The 14,756-nt window shown below is 38.0% G+C and overlaps 1 long non-coding RNA gene across 4 annotated transcripts in view; it reads right to left on the bottom strand.

The window, feature by feature from the left end:
- LOC135304626 (uncharacterized) overlaps positions 1-14,756 on the bottom strand; it is a 116,454-nt gene that overhangs the window by 76,898 nt on the left and 24,800 nt on the right. For all 4 annotated transcript variants that reach the window (XR_010365934.1, XR_010365933.1, XR_010365936.1 and 1 more), the window contains exons 4-5: positions 8,900-8,968; positions 7,479-7,657 (exon numbers count right to left, since the gene is read on the bottom strand). This is a non-coding gene — a long non-coding RNA (uncharacterized LOC135304626). The remainder of the gene's footprint in view (positions 1-7,478; positions 7,658-8,899; positions 8,969-14,756) is intronic.

A 14,756-nucleotide genomic window follows, 5' to 3' on the forward strand; every position in this document is an offset into this window, starting at 1 on the left:
AAAGTAGCATTGTAAAATTTCTCATAAATAGCCCAAAAAAGAATTAAAACTTTAAGTCTCCTAGAGGGTAGACCAAACTATGTTTCACCTGTTTTTGACAGCATGTATGATTCCTTTGAACAGCCCCTTCCTTAGTCCCACCCTGCTGAGATTATGAGCCTAGTTACAGGCAGAGAGAAGAAGGAAGAAGGACTCCACTTGTTGTTTTACAATTGGCACTTAGGAGCAAATGAAATCTAATTCAAGTAATAATATAATGGCTTGCCAGCTTTTCTCACATCTTAATGTTGTACTCTTATAAAATCCACTCTGATGATGACAGGGTTCATCAGGCAGTTTTTTGAATGGCTAATTTTATCTTGTGTATTCCAGGGTACAAAACACTGGTGACTAAAATTGTTCAGAAGAGTCTCAGTCCTAGAATTTATGAAGGGCTTAACTGCATTGAAAAGCTTTGCAAAGATAGACTACAAATGACTACTGAACACAAAAAAAAAAAAATCAGATTAAAAACCCCAACAAAAACAAAACAAAAGGAAACGTAGAAGCAGAAAAGGAACCCATCTTGAATATTTCAACCCATTGCATATCAGAAAAGACTGAAAGTTAGTAGTCAGCCTAATTTGAAGTAACTAAACAAAGGGCAAAAAGATTCACGAATAAACAAGTTCTAAATAAGAATTTTTTTTTCTAAACCAGAAATCAAGCATCCAGAGGAAATTTATGGAATTTACAGACATCCTTAGCACCCTTTCTTTCCACACACTCCACAGTGATTTTACAAATTGAGCATGTTCACTTAAGGCACATGGCCCCACTCAGGATCACAGATCCACCAAGGTTGGCAAAGACTTCCAAGATTGTCAAGTCCAACCTTTAACCAAACACCACCATGTCGATTAACCACAGCATGAAGTGCCATGTCCAGTCTTTTCTTGAACACTTCCAGGGATGGTGACTCCACCACTGGAGTTCCTGAACACACTTTCAGTGAAAAAATTCTTCCTGAAATGCAACATGAACTTCCCCTTGTGGGAAATAGTAAAGGTAAGATGATTTCCAGAAAGCTGTAAAAGCAGGCCTTAGAAACAGAAAACAGAAAACTCAAAACTACATGCAGCTGCAAAGTCTGAAAATAGAAAAAGTTACAATAGTACAGCAAGCAAGGACATGAAACAACAGCTTGAGTTTCAGGCTTGGCTAAGATAGACCTTAAGATTACAGAAAAATACGATTAGCAAGATAGTAGAAGGTTTTAAGCTTAATAATGGTGTATAGTGTATTGTTAATAGAAGGCATACAGCAAACATTGTGTGAAGCAGGTGTGCGTGTACTTTTAGTAATTGGTTAGAACAATTGTCTGTACACTTTAGCAATATGCTATTGGCTAGAAAGTTTTTTAAATGCTCTGTAACAAATAAATCTTGGGCTTCTGCTGGTTGTATGTGAGCTTTTGACATCTTTCTATTGTCTCAACCATGTAATGAGGCTGATGCTGCAACAAAAGCTCAAGGAACGTATTCCAGCAGTCCCATCCCATTTGTGAAAAAACTCCAAACGCACCCCTTTTGCTCCTGGGGGCCATTTCCTCTTGTCCGGTTACTTGTTGCCTGGGAGAAGAGGCTGTATCCCATTTGGCTGCAACGTCCTCCCTTTAGGCAATTGTAAAGCGCAATTATGTTTTGTGCCCCCTGAGCCTCCTTTTCTCCGGGAAAAACACCTCCACTCCCTCAGCTGCTCTTCGTATGACTTAGTCTCTAGACCGTTCACCGGCTCCATTGCCCTTCTCCAGGACGCCCTAGCACCCCAGCACCTTTCTTGAAGGAGTCCAAAACCAAGCACAGTATTCAAGGAGTGTCCTTAGCAATGCTGAGAACAGGGCATGAGCAGCACTGAGTACAGGGCACGATCACTGCCCAGGTCCTGCTGACCACCTAATCTATGTGCTGTGCACAGCTATCCCACAACTGTTGGTGGTCCAGCATCCACAAGATCTGGGAAAGAGTGTGAACACACAGGAGAATCAGACAAGGTTCAGGCTCTTCCAGCTACTGCTCCGGGAGTGATCTCTCCTACCATGCTTATGCACCTCTGTAATTTCCTATGGAGTTTTGGGTGGTTCTCACTACATCCCTTTCACATTGCTGCACAAAAACACAGCAAAAAACCCCAAACCTTCAATATGGCAATCCCCTCAAGGATAATGAAAGCACATTGCCAAAGCTGCAAGTGAAATGAGAGATTTTTTCTTCACTTGAACATGTTACTGGGTAGCCTGGATCTGCCTTTTCTCGAGGCAAAGAGAGGGGTCCAGGGGTTTAACTGAAGCAGGGACACAAGCATTAGATGTGAAAGGTGAGAAAGAAAGGACAAAAAATTGAGACAGAGAGCTGGAAACAGTGGTGCTGAGGGGAAAATGCAAACTTCTGAAAGAGAAGGGAAATTGGTAGAGATGAAGCTGGGCCAAGATACAATTGACACTCACAGCTGATACAGCTCTCTAATCAAGCTGTATTTAAACTGTCACAGGGCTGTAAAGCCTCTCTTCTTTCCCTTCTGCTGCTCACTACTTCAGTTTGTACAACTTCACTGTGAGAGAGAGGCACAGCCTGCAGGCTTCAGAGCAGGACCAGCACCATCTACATCAATGTCCTTAAAGAGGCAGGTGGACATTCAGATTGAAAGGATACTAGGCAAGGTTTTCACTGGTGCCCAAGAATGACAAATGAGAGTCTCCTGGAAAGACTTTGCTCAATAATACCCCATGATACAATTTTCATAAATCATTACACATTTTTACAAAAGAGTCAGCAGTTTTAAAAGAACCCCACTGGTCTTTCATCACTGCTGATAACCCACATCATACAAACTCTATTTTCCAATGTATTCTAAATGCACATATTGCCCAGCAAGTGGTCCTGTAGAATTTGAAATGGCCTCTTAAAGACCTTTGCCAGTTTAACAAAAACCAGCATTTTGCTGGGAAATCTGTCCAAGTTAAGAGAATCATGAGCCTAACAGCATAAAAAAAAAACCCAAACCCTTACTTAGAAACCAGTTTTAAAATGATATAATGCTTGTAAGCCTGTAAGAGATGTGTAAGTTTTTTCCAGGCTCTGGGTGATCTGTCCCCTTGATCTTTCAAGCATCCTCTATTAAGAGCCTAGATTAAATTAGCTGCTAAAACACAAGGTTTGTTATCTATGTCTATTCCTGTAAACTGAATTTTTTCTTTTGCTGTTAAAGCACAAGTAACTAGGTTAGTAAAAAGAAGGTAGAGACAGTACTGGAAGTTGTACCAATCACAGGAAGATCAGGATTAAAGCACCTAAAGGATGAAAACTGTGACATGCTGGTATTGTGTCCAAAGGACATAACTGAAACTGTTCTGATGAAATGAATTAAAAAGAACCTTGAAAGTTTATTTGAAGAATGTAATTACAACAGTGCTTAGGACATGAAGTAGGTAATTCCAGGTCATAATTCTGTTAGTTTCTATAATTTTCTTCTACTCTTTTCTGCTTACAACACATTTTTTTTAACTTAAACTGTGCCTGCATGCTGCATATCATGTAGGTACCTCATCTCGAATGAAATGAAAAGTAGCAGTCCATAGAGAAACAATGGCAGCCCTAGTAACTTCAACAATTACAAGGAGGCTTAATGAAACAGTCCAACAGCCATATCATTCTACAATAGAGAGCTGTACTCCAACACCCTTCTGCCAAATGTCCTGGGAAATGACAATGCTTTGCAACTCTTCGGTCAGGCAATATTGGAAATACACACCCTACACTACAGGGCTGCTGCTGCATTCTCCTCAGATGAACGTGCAGCAGCGAAATGTGGACTTGAGAAGAAATATTTGGATCCGCTCTCTTTACAAAGAAAGAGAGGAAATATAGTTTTCTTCTGGTAGCTAACTTTGTGTTGCAGAAGGTATTTTGAAGAGAGGTTAGAAATGAATGTGGAGTGCACCTGAAGGAGATTGGACTCTGAAGGGAAGCAAAGCACTGGCATCACAGTTATCCTGGAAAATAATTAGAAAACCAAGAAAGAAATTACAGCTATATATCAGCTGCATATGGTTCCACTCTGGACTACTAAATTTAGCAACATTTACTTTATTACTGTTTCCCTTCCTGCAGCTGCTACTGCTCCTGCCACCATAATGACTTTTGCGCTGTTGAAAATAGAAAGGAAAAGCACCCCTCAGTCCCCAAAAATCTCCACTATTTTGTTGTCATTCTTGAATTAGCAAAGTCTGATTTTGACCACACTGCTGGGAAGCCTTGGGCTAGTTCCGAATGAACATGAGCAGCCCTGTAAATTCGTTGTCCTGAAACATGTTTGTGGTTCCCATTACTGAACAGGAGAGAGGTTAAGAAGTCAAAAAAGGAAATGGTTACCTGCCATCTTTTCACACTTGCTTTAGATTTTGACTAGTTTAAGGGTCAGAATACCTCCCAGTCTCCTCCTGCCACATTCTTCTCAGAGTGAGCTACTCAAGTGTCAGATCTCAGATCTCCCTGGGACTCAGGGAAGAGGAGGAGGGTGTTCTTCGTGGACTGAAATTTCTGTAGAAGGAACACTTTTTTTCCACATTTGCTGTGAGCAAATCAGTCACCAGCAAATCACCACAAGGCCTGTTTGTTGACATCCATTTGAGACCAAAAACATGGCAAGAGAAACATAATAAAAACCAATAAGAAATCTAGTTTATTGCTAGACTTCTATTCATAACTCAAAACCACCTAAGGCAGCAGTAAGCAGACACAAATTCCACTACTCTCATTCTGATGTTTCTCTTCCTTGGATATTTATTTTACACTTGAGTAGTCATTTTTTAAAAAACACCATCATGTTTTTATTTTGTTTGCTTTTTGATCCTGAAACAGAACAGCATACACAGTTTTCTCAAGTGGGAGAAGCAGAGACCTGTATGTCTGACAATAACTATCTGAATAACTGAACAGGTAACACAATTTGCACTTGGGCATAATGTTATTTAAAAAATTCTGCTAATTGGACTAATTGAAGCATAGCAAGCTGTGGAACTGCATCATTCCTGAGGTGTCAGTCACAGTGACTGGGGTCTCCCATCCAGCAGATTGTGAAGAAGAGACAGGAACAGAGGTGGAACTGAAAGCTGCCTCCTGTTAAGAGAAGGAAATCATTCAGCACTCCCATTCCGGGTGGTGGTCTTTGAGTTGAAAGGTATTGACTCTCATGACTGCTAGAGTTTCTGAATTTACCAGAAAAGGACTAATCTCTTCTTCTTCTTCAATGATGCTGGGAAAATGGGAAGATAATTGTCACTATTTGTTGCAGTAGACTCTTTCAGCACTCACACTGACAGTTTTTCTACTCCATTTTCCATTTTGCCACAGCAAATTTGCAGCCGATAGCACATGCTATAAAACACCCTGCCACTGTACATTGTCTTTGCATTATTTTGTTTAAGGAACTAAAGTGTGAAACTGGCATACACAAAGATTTCAGATATAGATGTGATTTTTGTGATGCGCTTTATCATTAGATTCCTTTTGTTTATGTGTACATGAAATGCTCCAGGCTCAGAGAAAATAGAGTAATTTAGTATAATCAAATTAATGTAGGTGTTCTAGAGACCCTACGGACATTAAAGCATTAGAATAAGGAAGTACTTAAAAAGGAAGGGGAAAAAATCTCTTAAAAAATAGCTAATTCAATCTTATTGCCTTGTACGCTGTATTAGACTCAATTTACTTCCAGTGTTGCATCTTAATAAAAATTATAAAATATAACCCTCATTTTTAGGTCAATTAGTCTGCATATTGAAGAACTGCAAGACATTCTTCTATAGTATATTTGATAGCAATTACTCTAATAATTGCCAAAGGATACACACACTGAGCAGAACTGATCTAATCACCACTTTATACATACAGTGGGTGAGGGTGTTTTCATTTTTGCATACAGTTTCCAACTTACTTCAAGGTCTACACAACATTTTGCTCTGACTTTTGTTGGAGTTACGACACAAAGAAAATCCAGGCCTTTGGTAGTAACCATGGTCCAGTCAGGAAAGCTCCCCTGCATTTCCAGCAACCTGGTCACTCCTCCTTTCTTTTCATGACTTGATGCTGGTAAGTGCATATGCAACATAAGACCAGAGAAACCTCAACACAACATCTGGTGTGCTTTCTCAGCCCTGGGCAAGATCAATTATATCTACATAATTACTGGAAAATATTAGTTCGTCTGGTTTTAAAAAACTCAAATAGAAAATGATTATGATTCCTTTTTATAAACTAACCTGTTTTAGTACTTGATTGTCCCTACCATCAGGAAGGTGCCTCTTAATTTTGAGCCCATAAACCTCATTGACTATTCTTTTTTGTTCATTTTTTTTTAAATCCTATCAACTATGAATATGAAGGGAATATACTCTACTTCATTTTTGCTGAGGCTTTTTAGTTATTTCATGATCATCCAATTTTCCCTAAAGAACTTAAATTATTCAATGTTTTCTGATATGTCATAAATTCAGGATTTCTAACCATTCTCAGACCTTCACTGTTTTCCCTCCAGGTTGCCCACATCTTTCTTGAAAGGAAATATCCACCATGGGATATAAAACTTAACATGAAGCTCTGAGGCATTTGTAATGCTATCGAAAGAGAAAGGTAATCTCTTTTATCCCTGTGCAGTAAATCCTTTCTTGCCCTTAGTAGCTTTAAACTGGCATATGTTTTTTCAACTACATAGTAGATAGAGTAGGCACCAACTACTGGAATAAAAAAAATCTTAATTTGAATTATTATGGAGGGAAGTTTAAGCAGTCTTATGCTGCAACACAGACACACAAGACAAGTTACAAGATGCAGCCAGCATTGCAGATGTAAATTGCAGATGAGAGCAAAACACAGACTGAGTGCACCACAGTACACAGTAGAACTGACATGTTCAAACTTAGATGGAACATTTCCTATGAAAAAGTGATGCAGTGCAGCAGAAAACAACAAAGAGCATTCTAAAACAATGAGACGGCCAAACACAGCTTCAAAATCTCAGCTTGACTGTAGGGAAGACAGCTGCAATTCAAGGTCTGTCAAGCTTTCTATTCAACTCATTTTGCTGATGGGAGAGAGAATGCTGTTTTTATAGCAGTCAGTTCCTGCTGCAAGACTCAAATCAAGCCAGAAAGAAAATATCAGCCCCGAAGAGAGGGTAGGATTCACACAAATTCACAAGAATTAAAGTTTGTTTGTTCGGGTATCCTCTTAATATAGTGAAAAAGAACACTTTAGTCAAGGAAGCATCAAACAAATTTCAGGTTTTGTGATGAAGTTACAAAAAATCATTTAGTAGCTGAGTGGTGTGAAATCTATACTTCTCCTAGTGCATACCAATGATAACAGTTTATTCTACCCTTAGAATAATTAATACCATGTTCAGTTAACAACAGTTAGGAAAATTCTCCTGTGTGTAACTACCTCTTTGTCACAAATCTTGGCTAAGTCTTTCAATTTCTTCAAGGAGAAAGTAGACATCAGGTTTTCTGGAAGCTGGGTTGGAGAAAACTATTCTGAAAATTTGGCTTTTTCATCTTGTAGCTGGTAGGTAACCATTGTCAGTCCTTCTTCTGTCATCTGTTGTTTGATCTTAGGAGCATCTGCATACAAGATGAGAAAGAGTGTGGTTAAGAGTCCTTCTGAACAAACAAAAAGAGAAAATAAAATAGAAAAGACCAAAGCTGTTTTTTCCTCTCTTCTCTATACCTGGCTGTGAAATATAAGCTCACATGCTGTTCAACCTAGATCAAAGCAGGGATGTCTCCAACTGAAGAATGAATTTGTCAGAAGAAAAAGAACAATGCATCATTTTTATTGCATATTTTCCAGAGCCATAAGGCCTTTACTGAAGCCAGAAAGAATTCTGTCTGAAGCAACAAGGGTGGGAAGTTCAAAACAAGGAGAGTAAGCCCCTGGATTTAAAATCATTTGATAAAGGATTAATGCAAATGTTTCATTCTGGGGATTATCTAATGAGTATCTGATGTGAGCAATGTTTTCAGTAGTCATACTTTATTTCATACTTTATTATAGCTCTTCTTTTAGTTTGATTACTGTATATTTTCTTGTCAGACAGGTCCAAACTCCAAGAAGTTTTCATTATGGCCAAACAAACAAGGGAGACACCACAGACACCAGGCTGCTATCCTACCCAACTAGAGTAAGAAATCACCTACTCCAGTAAAATCCTTCTTTCTCTATTTTTCTGCTAGGTCTTGCAGCTTCCTTCTGATCCCATGGATAGAGAAGCTATTTACTTCCACTCCTCCTGACTCCACTAAATCAACAGAGAAAGTGATCATGATTTCCCTTTAGTCCATCACTTGCAGCCCGCTGCAGGGGAGAAAATCTCATTCAAACTCATTTATGGTCACTCTGGAAATAAGGATAATGATAGAGACTTAGCAAGGCTGGGTCATTCAGTCTTTAACACAGGACTAAGTTCAGAGAGGAATGTATTGTATTAATGTATTACAATTTCATTAATGATGGCATAACATAAATTCAGAATTGAGTTACTCCTATGGTAATAATTCAAACCTCTCCACGATCACAAACACTTCAAACAACATTTTATTATTTTCTTTGGATGATATATATGTGAGTGCTAGGTTAACAGTTGGACTTGATGATCCTAGAGGCCCTTTCCCACCTAAATAATTCTAATAATTCTGTGATTAGTCCAGTTCTACTTCTGACACTATTGTTCTTTGTACATGTGTTGAATGTTGATGTTTGAATCCAGGTTACACTCAGCCAAACAAAAGAAATCAGACTATTGAGAACTATTTCTCAGTGCCTTAATGTTCTCCAGATTCACTGGATAATGTTAGAAAAATTACCTGACATAATTTAGCCCGTTCTGGTCACCTCCAGGAGATGTTGCAGCAGCACACATGGGTGAGTTCAGCCTTGAAAAACAAAATAAGTTTATTTCTCTGCTTAAGAAAACTCAAATCACAACAGAAACCTCTCCTACTCTAAGGCCTGAGAACTTGACATATATTTAGCTGTTCCCACATGACTTGTACTCCAAGTCAGTCACATTTTTCAGGTATTCTACCTTTTATTTAGGGATCTATTTTCCTCAGCAAGACTGATAATTACTGCAAGTCAATGCTACTTGTTACTTTCTTCACTGGGTTTGCTTTCTATAGAGATCCACATGTACTGAGAAATTTTCCCCGTAAAATGTTGAGTCCTCTTATTGAAGTTTCTTATTCTCACTTCTGTGCCTGGGAAGATCACAGGGCTGTAACCAGCTCTGGGATCCTCAGCACAGGAAGGATATCAGCCTGTTGGAGTAAGTCCAAAGGAGGCACAAGATGATTTGAATGATGAAGTTCCTCTCCTACGAGGAAAGCCTGAAAGAGTTGGTTTTGTCCAGTCTGGAAAAGAAAATGTTGTAGGAAGCCTACAACAAAAGACAGAGGCTTTTACAAGAGCAGGTAGTGACAGGACAAGGAGTGATGGCTTTAAACTGAGAGTAGGTTTAGATGAGATATTAGGAGCAAATTCATTACTGTGGGAGTGGTGTGACACTGAAAAAAGCTGCCCAGAGAAGCTGTGGATGATTCATCCCTGAAGGTGTTCAAGGCCAGGCTGGATGGAGCTCTGGAAAAGTTTGCTTAGTGAGAGGTGTCCCCAGCTATGGCAGAGGGGTGGGAAGTAGATGAGCTTTATGGTCCCTTCAAGCTCAAATATTCTATGATTCTATTTCCTGCTGAAATTCAGTTTAAAGTTTACTTTTATCTTTATTTTCAGACATTTAACAGGGATTCAGGATTCCCCTGAGACAGGGAAAGGAACATATAAGACTTCTGGAATAAACCTACACGTTCAAAGTTTTTTCATAACTTTTCTTTCAACATCAAGCAAAGGACAAAGACAGCAACATATTGGCCACAATGAATTTTCTTGTCCACTATGACAAAAGTTATATCATACTATTTATTTGGCTGGCACACAGAGCCTGTGGGCAGCTAGTTACACCATTGTAGAAAATCTTAGTGAAACCATGTGATGGTCACTTTGTAATGATATATGTGCAAATAATTCCTCAGGAGAATTCAGGTTTTTCTTTCTAACTAGAGTTTAAAGGCAAATAAACAGGACTAAAAATCTCTCCTTGCTCAGAGCCACACCTCCATTAACTGAAGAGAAATAAAACTTAATGAAGTAGTAAGAGGATCTTAACAGCTTAAACCCATAAAAATTAATAGCCTGTTAAACACATGAAAAAGCACCATGTTATGTTAAAAGTATTTGTTCTCCCAAATGTGATTTTAGGCATTTAATTTTACATCCAAGACAATGTTTACTGTTGCTCCTGTGGCTTAGAAGAACAGCACAGCTGTTGGCAAACCTAACCATCAAATCACCACCACTGTTAACTTCTCATAATAATATCGCATAGTTGGGTGTCTTTGCCATAAAATATCAAGGTTAAAGCCTACAAACCCCTACAGATAATTAATGCACCCAGTGCAACATTATCCTGTGGATTGTCTTCATGAGGAACTTAGTGGTCTCTTAGCTAGGCTATAAAATAATGCTACATTCCCAATGTCAGCTCCAAGCATCTCCATGAGAGATCGGTTGTTGCATATCCCATGGTGAGTATTCAGAGAACTATTTGCATATGGAAATAGAAGTAACCAACATGTTATAAATTTATACCTTTCCTTGCTGAATGCTGGTTTCTCTTGCAAATAAAACTCCCAGACACTGAACTCGTATACTGTGCTAAGGTAAATAGCAGTACAAATTATTAACTTTTACTATTCTATATTCTGTTTGCCAGGCATTACCTTGGCAAGCTTTGCTCTTGAGTGTCAGCTTCCACAGGAATTTTAATGAAAAAGCAAGATGAGTGAGTAGTGTGCTTTTCTGATTCATACAAAGAGACAATAGCAACTGGTCCTCAGATCTGATAGACCACCTCTCAAATATTTTGATCCAGGGTACTTTCAAAATATTTTCAACAGCTCAGGAAACAAAGTCTGTGTTTATTGGAAAAATCAGAAATTGAATACTGTATATTGCAAACCTGATAATAATTCTGTGCTTCAATTTTATGGTTTTTTAATGCATAAATAAAGATAAGCCTGTTTTACACAACCTTACCAGATCCTGGAGCCCACTCCCGGATTTCAGTCAACTTCCCCAAAAAGGAGTAAACCATGGAGGAAATCTATACTATGCCTCTCAACACTGAACTGCTTGTATGTGCAACAGGCAATATTTTATTAAAATTATTTCCCAATATGAGGAATGGAAGTCTATTTATAAAACCTATCTAGAAATTCTCAGATGAGGTTAATGGGCTAGAGCTGCTATGAACTTCTGGATTTGAAAAATTTGGACTCTTTAGAAAACACAATACTAAAATTGGCTAAAAATACAAGCCATAATTATTCACACAATTTCACAACCACAGCAATGCCCCCAAAAGAAAATAGACAACTTCCCACCTACATCCACATACTTGCACCAGAGCTAAGAATTTTGTTCAGGATGCATAATCAGGATGCATAACTTACTCTGTTATAAACCAAGTATCCTCACTCAGGAGGATAAACTGAATGACAAGTTTGAAGACATACAGTAATTCAGGAGTTCAAAAGTTACACACATAGTGTGTTTAATTTTTGGAATTATCTTAGCCAATGCATGAAAAACCAATTGGATGTGTTAGACTACTGCATGAGTATATGCAGAACTTGTGTCTATAATTTATAATAAAGAACGTTCCTCTTTACTATCCCATCTCTTCCTATTCTGTTTCAGGATGAATTAGAAAAGAAAGAAAATAAAAGAAACAAAAAACCATCACTGACCAAATTACAATGGTACTTTGTGTACATAACTGCTTCTATTTGAGTGTGAAATAACCATAGGTATTTATCACACAAATAACCCAAGTATTGTCAACCAGAAAACTTACATTAGTTTTGATCAGAAGCTATCCAAATACACCACAGTGTCTTAAGTGCTTTTGCAAATGTAGGTACCATCATTGCTGTAATGGTAATGATGCTGAAGAACATTTTCTGAACTTTCTTGGCTCTTCCCCCAAACCCATAGTTTCAGCAATGTGAAAAGCAATTGAACAGTAACAAAAGCCCCTATTTCAGATCAATATGAAAAGAAATATTTATATATTGAGCACCACAATTATTTTAAGTAACTTTTAAAAATAGTTAATCTGTGATCCAACACAGATTCAACGTTTAATAAGGTATCGAGGTGAAACATTTCAAATTTTCCTCTATCTGGGGAAAACTGGCTGAAAAAACAAGCCAGAATTTGACAAAAATTAGTAGTCAGTTCTCATTCTCTTTAAAAATAGTGTTTTCAGTTATTTTATAACTTGCAGGGAGGGGGAATATATCCTGCTTTGTCATTTACAATCAGTATCAAAGACAACTCCATGTGCGTTAATGCTGCCAGATTTCAGAGAGCATTTTCGGACTCAACTCCACATTAACATTACAAATCAGAGAGAAAACAACAACATGTCACTTTTGAGTATTTCATCTTCCAAATCAGATGGAATAATTTCCCCAGTGTCAAATATCAAGAAGAAAAAGAACCAAGGAGAATAATGTCATTTATTCCTCTGATTAACCTTGAAATATACAGGAAACTGGTATCATATTCTACTTGTAGGACTCTTTATAGTACTATTTGTTCCTTATTATTTACCATGCTATCAAGCTTGTAACCTCTGAAAATTTTACTAGCTATGTTAAAATTGATGTCATCACCGTGGTTAACATTCATTTTTGTTGAGAAAAATAAAACCCAACACTAGAGGAAGAACCAGCTTCTATGTTCATCTTCCTCAGCACCTTTTCATCCAAAAACTACCCAAACCTATAATCTGGGAATGTGCCAAGCTTCTGACTTGCTTGCTATGCTTGACAGTATAGATACAGAGACTCAACAGATTCAAGCATTAAGGCAGCAGGGAGCAAAGGCACCATCTCCTAGAGGCAAAAACTCAATGAGATTGTGGAATATATCCACAAGAGTCCAGTATGTCTTACGCTTACTTTTTCTTCAAGCACAGCAGCCACTTTTTGCCTTGGCTGAACATGGCAAGTGTTCTGAATAAAGACCTACAAAAAGCAACTTACAAAACTGAACACTGTTTTTATGAAGAATGAATGCTGTTCAAGGCAGTCAGAGCTCATTTTATAAAGTGGGATTCCTGCTGGGAAACAGAACCAAAGGCAGAACTAGTTAAGCACAACCAAATATTCCAGATAGATGTGGTATGTCTTAACTTTTACTGCACTTCACTGTGATTACTTTATCTGCCCTGATTCCAAGAATTGCTGCTGCTTTTTTCAGTGAATTACTGTTAAAGAACAATGAGATTGAGGGAGCTTTAAGCATGTCTACACATACATGAAATACAAATTATATAGGTATATATATACATATGGTGTATGTTCCTTGTCATTCTTTTCATCCCAAAGAGATACACTGCGCATGACTCAGTGATGTTGAAATGAAGACATTAAATAGGACCCCCTCTTAAAGCTCATCAGTGTTCTGCTGGGTTTTGTCTTCATCAGGAGCAGCAACACATCATTCAGAAAAAGCAGTTCTGTCTTCCATAGTGTGCAAATATATATATATATATAAATATAAATAAATATATATATATATAAAAATGTTTACTCATAGATTATTAACATAAGCATGGCACTCAGCAGTTTACTAAAAATTTTCAGAATTTTAAGAAAATTTGCAATGTTCCTTTAGAATATGATGGCATTATTATAATTAAAATTACCATATAGCCATTTAAAATATAGTAGTAACTTAATGTTTGCATCATGAATATTCAGTAAGCATTTATGATACAACTTAAAAAGTGGTCAGTTACAGTGCAGACAGTCATAAAGTCATAAGTAAAAGCACTGGGATGTATAACAACTTTTAATTTATCAACTCAAACATGAAGGGATTTGCATAAAGGAATAAATATAGGGATAAATTTATCTGAACTATTCTCCACTGCATTTGTTTGAGTAGTAGTATCCTTGACTTTAAAGTGGAAAACTAAAACCATTTTTTTTTGTTAACTTTTATCATGTGCCTTCACAGTGACAAAACAAAAAGCAGGCAAGTAGGAAGTGTTGTCCTTGAAAGTGTTGTACCCTGTGCCACAAGTGGAAGCATGAAGGCCTCAGCAATTGTGTTGCTGTTGGAGTCAAAAATTTTTGGGGGAAAGCTGATATTTTTGATAGTCCAGCTTGGAAGTTTGATCTCTACCATTTCCAGAGGACAGGATATTCTGACAAAACTGCCAGACAGAGATGATGAACAGCAATTTGTGGAAGATAATGGCTGCATAATGACCCTTTAGCTCTTTCTGGCCACCTAATGGCGCTGCTCCTGCATACATCATGCCTTAGCTTGAGCTACATCAGCCAAAATCTAAGTAGAAGTTGAATAATAGTCACAAGTGTGCAGCCACAGCACCAAGAGGCACCAGGGTGTTCTGAGAGTCCCCGAGACAAGGCTGGGAGTAGGGTGGGAGAGGGAGGAAAAGGGAGCACAGCTTGGCTGTCCAGCTGACTGTGAGTCACCCTAGCAGGCAGATTGTCTAGCAGGCTTGGGAAAACAATGCTCACTTTTGCCAGTGCTGTTGAGACTCTAGTGTCAGCTTTTAACAACCCAGAG

The sequence above is a fragment of the Passer domesticus genome, chromosome 1 (genome assembly GCF_036417665.1).
Source record: "Passer domesticus isolate bPasDom1 chromosome 1, bPasDom1.hap1, whole genome shotgun sequence".
In the NCBI taxonomy this organism is placed as follows: Eukaryota; Metazoa; Chordata; class Aves; order Passeriformes; family Passeridae; genus Passer; species Passer domesticus.